Here is a 7,060-nt window from a genome sequence, read left to right on the forward strand (position 1 = left end):
CAAAATAAGAAGGATCCAGGCCTGTATTGATGCCAACGGGGGTCACTTTCAACATTGTTTATAATTGTTATTCATATTTACCTCCTGTATTCTATATTGAAACATGTCTGTTAATAAATATATAAGTGCACAGTAACTTTCCAAACGCTCTGTATTATCATTTTACTTGCTTGCATACGTTTTACTACAACATAATTCAGTTCCTTTAAAATATAGCCAAATAGTATAACTTCACTTGTTTGTATACGTTTTATTACATAATACATTTTGTTTTGGATACTGCTTATAGCAATGCTATAAACACCCAACTGACCCCTACTGTTTATCAGTAAAAGTTTTAATTCCCATACCAGTCATTCTGAGAAACATTGTTATATCCCTGATAACTATAACGTTTACAAAGATTATAACTATAGACACAAATTTATCAACTTTAATGGCCTAGAAATAAGTTTATGAATTTGACAAAGCAAATATTATAAATTTGTAACTGTGGTTTTAATTCGTTTTTTTATTTATTTTTCTTTGTAGCATGAAGTAGGGACTTCATTTTAAAAGTCATGATTTTTTCAAACTCTTGCTTGCCTACTTTTCATGCTATACCTGTATAAAACATATTCTTTACTTTTAGAAACTGTCGCGTGTCTATCTTTTGAGCCCCAAGTGGTACAGCGGTATATCTGCAGACTTATAACATTAGAAACAGGATTTCGATACCCCTGATAGACAGAACACATTGGTGTAGGTTTCTGCCTAACTGCAAACTAACAAACAATCTATCGATATATATCACCATTTATTAGGTTCGACCGAGTTCAAAATAAATTTATATTTGTTCTTTTGAATTTTCGCGCAAAGCTACACGAGGGCTATCTGCGCTGGTTATCCCTAATTTAGGAGTGAAAGACAAGAGAGAAGGCAACTAGTCATCACCACCCACCGCCAACTCTTTGGCTTTTGCTTTACCAATGAATAGTGGGATTTACCGTAACCTTATAATGCCCCCACCGATGAAAGGGCGAGCACATTTAGTGTGACGGGAATTCGAACCTCCGACTTTATAGTAACTACAACAATAAAACGTAGAGAAGGATTTCATGGAAACAGTATGCGAACCACTAATCCTCGGATTCATCATCTGAGCGTGCTAAAATTAGGCCACACGCGGTGGAAATGATAAAAAAGTATGTAAACATTTACTAGAATTTGACTTTTTAAAAAATAAGGTGATAAAAGTGATTCAGAGACAAAAATAGCATGAACTGATAAATCCCTGTTTGTAGTTTCTGTTTCACTGAAATATTTTGAATTATTTGAATAGATAAACCATATTTAGTTGAACCTTCATATAGACTAATTCATCAAAAGAGTAAGTTAACAACATATTTGTAAATAAAAGACTCATAATAAATTTTTACTGTTTCACCAAACTCCTTAACAAATTGTATTTAAACAACTCATTATTTTATTTATTACGGAGTTGATTAATTAAATACCAAATGGCGCCACTCGATCAATTTTTGCAAACAGCTGTCAATAAGGTATACTATATTAAATTGGTATATTGTTTTATATACTTAAAAACGGCTGGTATGGGTAGAGAAGGCACTAATCGAGGAGCGAACAACGTTTCGACCTTATTACCAGAAACAGTCAACTATATAAAGTCCATAAATAAAGCAATTACTATAATTATTGTAAGTACCCAGGAATTTCACTCACAAGGAAGCTTATATATTACAAACAAACATTCTGTTCTATTACCATCATAAGTATACCATTAATAAAAATGGTTTAAACAAGCAGCCCTTTGAGAATATAACTTTTGTTATGTATTTCGTTGTATCTCATGCTAGGAATATATAGCATATAGTTTAAATTTATCTTGTCTGTTTATCAAATACTACAAGTTGATTTATATAAAACAACAGGTAAAGTACATTTAAGACGAGTATTTATTTTTTGTAGAAATTAAAAATATGCAAGCAAATTACAGAGGAAAACACATCCAAAAACGTGTAAACGTTTTATCTGTGAGAAAATGTGTCGAAGTATTATGATAAGTAACATAATTATTCTTTTTACAAATAGAGTAATTTAAGGAGACCTTTGTCTGTATCTCGGTTGAGTATCGATATCTTCTTCATTTGCTTCCTTTAAGGTTCTGTCTGTGAAACAAAGAATAATGGTACATTCAAAGATCCTACATTAAATGTTGTAACAATCAAAATTTCAGCGAAATATTAATAATGAAACGAAACATATTTGTTAAACAATTTATACTTCTATAACATAATTCTTAATCACTTATAGTATAGTGTTTCAAATATTTCTCCTTTCAAACTTTCAGTAAATTTTTAATAGAGTACTTAAAATATAAACTTATTTGAAATACAGTATATTTTTATATTTTAAATCTCAAACCAGGTTATTTGATCACCTTTTAAGCACATGTATTTTCAAAGAAGACACACACACACAAATAAAATCAGCTGCGCTTACTTCCTAACCGTTCCAAATGTGGTCAGCATTTCGTCGTTTTCTGATATCAGAGACAGATTGGTCATTTAATGTGGTATTGAACACGATCTTTGAAACAAGGAAAAACGTTTATTCATTATGAAGTGTTACTTTTGATTTGAACACAGTAAGAGGACGTACATTAATGATGAGTTAATCTCGACCTGTGGAATACCGCAAAACAAACATTAAGTATGGAGAGTTAATCTCTTGAAGTGAAACACAGTTACACGTCGGTGAAATAAGGGAGTCTCATTCTCGACCTATGAAACAGATCAGCAACCATGCCAATTAGAGGAATATTACCAATGACCTGTAAAACACACCAACACAGATGTGAATTAATGGAGCATTGATATAGACTGCCAAACAAAATTACTAATCATGCCAATTAAAGGAGTGCTACTTTCAACCTGTGAAACACAACAACACTCATGTCAATTAATAGAGTGATAATCTAGACTCGTAAAATGTCATAACATTCATGTCAATTAATAGAGTGATAATCTAGACTCGTAAAATGTCATAACGCTCATGTAAATTAATTGGGTGTTAATCTTAAACTGTGAACACAACGAGGCGGATCCCAATTAATGGAGTATTTATATCGACATGTGAAAAACAGAAACACGCATGTCAATCAACAAAATGTTAATATTGACCTGCGAAACACAACAGGCAAACTAGTTAACAGAGTACTATAATCGACCTGTGCAACAAACAAGCATGCACGTAAAGTAATGAAGTGTTAATATTGACCTGTGAAACACAGAAACACGCATGTGAATTAAAATAGTATAAATCTTAACCTGAGGAATACAGAAACATGCATGTCAAGTAATGTAGTTTTAATCTTGACCAATGAAATACAGCAATACGAATGTCAGTCAATGGAGAATTAATAACGAACTGTTACGCAGAGCAATGTGCATGTCAGGTAATGAAGTATTAATCTAGATTATGAAACACAGAAACACTCATGTCAGTTAATGGAGTAATAATTTCGACGTGTGGAATACAGTAGCACTCATGTTAATAAATGGAGTGTTAATTTCTACCTCTGAATCACAGCAACACGCATGCCAAATAAAGGACTGTTAATCTTGACCTATAAAAGAGAACAGTACACATGTATATTAATGGAGTATTGATATCGACATGTGAAACACAGTAACATGCACTTCAATTAATGGAGAGTTAATGTGGTTTTTAAGTCCTTTTCAATCACCAATAAAGTAAATTGATTTTTTTTTGTAAAAAATACTTTTGCTAAAGGCCTAACCGAATTTATTTGATTTGCTATCCCAAGCTGTACTAATGAGTCTTCACCAGGTGAAACTGTAGTCTAAGTATAGGGTACGGCTTGTCAAAGAAAACTTTAGACCTCTACATCACAGATTCTCTTTTAATTTTACCTTTGGTGAAATTGTAAAGAAATCTCTAACATATACACAAGTAATGGAGAATAAATCTCAAACTGCGAAACACAGTAACTCGCACGTAAACTAACAAAGCGGTAATCTCAACCTAGGAAACATAGCAACGTGCATGTCATTAAAGGAACATAAATGTCGACATGCAGGAAGACACGTGTTAAGTAATGGAGTATTAATCTCGACCTGTGAAACATAGAAACACCTATGTCAGTTAATGGATGTTAATCTTGACTTGTGGAATACAACAAACAACGTGCATTGTTGGAGAATTAATCTCGACTTACGAAATACAGAAAGAATCACGTGTGCCAATTAATGGAGTGTTAACATCAACCAGTCAAACACAGAAAGAAACGGTAGTTAATGGATAATCAATTTCGACCTGGAAACTCAGTAACATCTATGTAAATTAATTTCACATGAAAATATAACATAAAAGTTTTCATGTTTACACATACTCACCAGTGTCTCAGTATACTTTCTGAACGTAACTCTTTTAGTCAGTTTTACATATAAGTATTTCACTTAAAAACTATCAGTAACGCGATATCAAAGAGAGGTTTTGTTGTTATCACATTATTAATCCTACACATCTTATAGATTCAAATTAACTGGAGTTTAACTTGTAGCTTACTTTCTGCAGTTATTACAAGTTAGTCACACTTGATAAAAACAAGTGAAACCATCACATATAATTCAACAGTTTTAAATTTTATCCCAATTTCAATAAAATAAAGTCAGAGTAGTCTTTAACCCATAATTTTTGATGCCGTGTGTTTTGCATCAAATGAACTAAAAACTTAAAATTCAACCATTGCATTCTGAATTAATCACACGATTGCTTGCATACAACGTATTTGATTGATATAATAGTATGTTTGGAAGAAGTAGGATACGGCCAATTGAGTGTTAAGATAGCGCCATCTATTCTGTTCTTTATTTAGAGCTTGTGCCTTATTCAACAGGCATCCTTTAGTAACAAGAATATATTGAAATAAAAAAGTAATGCCTATATGATTAAAAGTCTGGCATTGTATATCATTCTCTGTTGTAACATTTCCCAAAGTCGAGCTTCAGCCAGGACATTTCTACTGAGCCGGGTTAACATGGTCTCAATCTGGATATTCACAGGAAAATCTAACTATCTTTTCATTCCACAGCCAGTAAAAACGTTACAAAATGGACGTTTCTGTGGCACTAAAGCAGCATTACCGTCTGAAGCCTGCAAATTAAGAAGAATGTGAACAAAATAAATCTGTAATAAAATGTTATTTGAATGATTCTTGTTAGACCTTAAAAATGAACATTTTTTCACAGTATACGCCTCACATCATTGTATTTCGTATATTTACTGCATACAGTTGGTGAATTTTGATTTTGACAAAAGGCTCTCCAGACAATGACTGTGGTAAACAAAGAATAAATCTGTAATATTATCTTTCCACTCGTATAAAAAATTCGTAAAGGATTACGAAGAAATATTTGTAATATAAGTATTATAAAACTATTTGCTATCCACTATTCTATAAAGAATCAGCTAGATGCCCAAACCTTTAAGCTTAATTTATTTTATGAACTTACATCTTTCAGAAGTTATCTGCTCTTTACTTTAGCACCCAAAAAACAACAGGTCATTGTATTAATCTTGGAGCAGAACTTATTTTATCAACTTGTCTCTGTCTGGAAACACTGTTTACTGTTATACCAACGAATCAAACAAGACTATTAAAGTTTCAGCAAGACATATGTATGAACTCACGTCTTCTATACCAACGACCACTAGAAGAAGAATAGTGGAGATAAGTTAAAAGCTGAGAGCCATTTTTTAGACCTGAAATCTGAAAATAGAAAGGAGAAATTATGTTTTGTGTTTTTAGTCAAACATGGCACATGTTCTATTTATATCTATTAGCAAAGTACTGGATATGAAGTGAAACAATTGTACGGTCTAGTATAGTACCATCCTTGTTTCTTTGGATTCGTTTTAACTTATTATAACTATTGTTTTCTTGTAAACCAGAGAATGTTATTGTGAAAAATATTTAAGATTCAATATTTTTCTTTATAAATGTAGTATGTGCGTCTGTGTTTTGTTATAGCAAAGGCAAATCGAGCTATCTGCTGAGTCCATCGAGGGGAATCGAGTCCCTGGTTTTAGCGTTGTATATCCGTAGACTTACCGCTGTACTAGGTGGGAGACATGAATGTAGTATTTAAAATTCTGGGAAGAAATGATTTTCATAGATATAAAATTTACTTAATTTTAAGAAAGGCGGCACATGAAGGACAGTTCTTTTTTTTAAGCTTTTATTATGTTTTAAATAAGAAATTAATTAAATCCTCTTACCATTGAAGTGTGAGTAATTGTCCATGGTATAGTTACCAGATTATAAAAAAGCTTTCTTTACATTATTATAGTTTCCATGCATTTTCTAAATAACGTTCTCGTTCCGTAGTAATCTTAATAACGTAGTTAAGTAAACATCTAGATTAATGTAAAACAAGGTTTCTAGATACATTATTTAATAACTGATCTTCGCTGAAAACTATTCCTTACTGCGAAGCAGATATTTGAGTTAAACGCATCTAATCTTTTATCATTTTTAAAGGTTCGTTTTTTTTTTCCTCCTGTCTAGAAAATCCTACTATTTTACGCGTTACCAGGTAATTCTATATTCCTGAGGTTACACGTTACTAAGTAATATTGCTATGATGAGGCTAGTCGTTACCAAGTGATACTGCTGTGATGAGGCTAGCAGTTGCTAAGTGATGTTGCTTAAAAAAAGCTATTCAGTACCAAGTAATCCACTTTACTGAGGCAACACGTTATCAAACAATCCTGCTTTCTTGAGACTAGCCGTTACCAAGTAATCCTATTACGCTGAGGTTACACGTCACCAAGCGATACTACTTTATTGAGGCTACACATTACCAAGCAATCCTGCTTTACTGACGCTACACATTACCAAGCAATTCTACTATGGTGAGGTTTAGTGTAACAAGATTTGCTTCATGCATCTTCAGATATGTATACCATGCTATTGAAAAACATGGATGAATACTAATTAATAAACCTCCTCCACATTGAAGAATGCATGTTGTAT

Source organism: Tachypleus tridentatus, chromosome 10 (genome assembly GCF_004210375.1).
Source record: "Tachypleus tridentatus isolate NWPU-2018 chromosome 10, ASM421037v1, whole genome shotgun sequence".
Taxonomy (NCBI): Eukaryota; Metazoa; Arthropoda; class Merostomata; order Xiphosura; family Limulidae; genus Tachypleus; species Tachypleus tridentatus.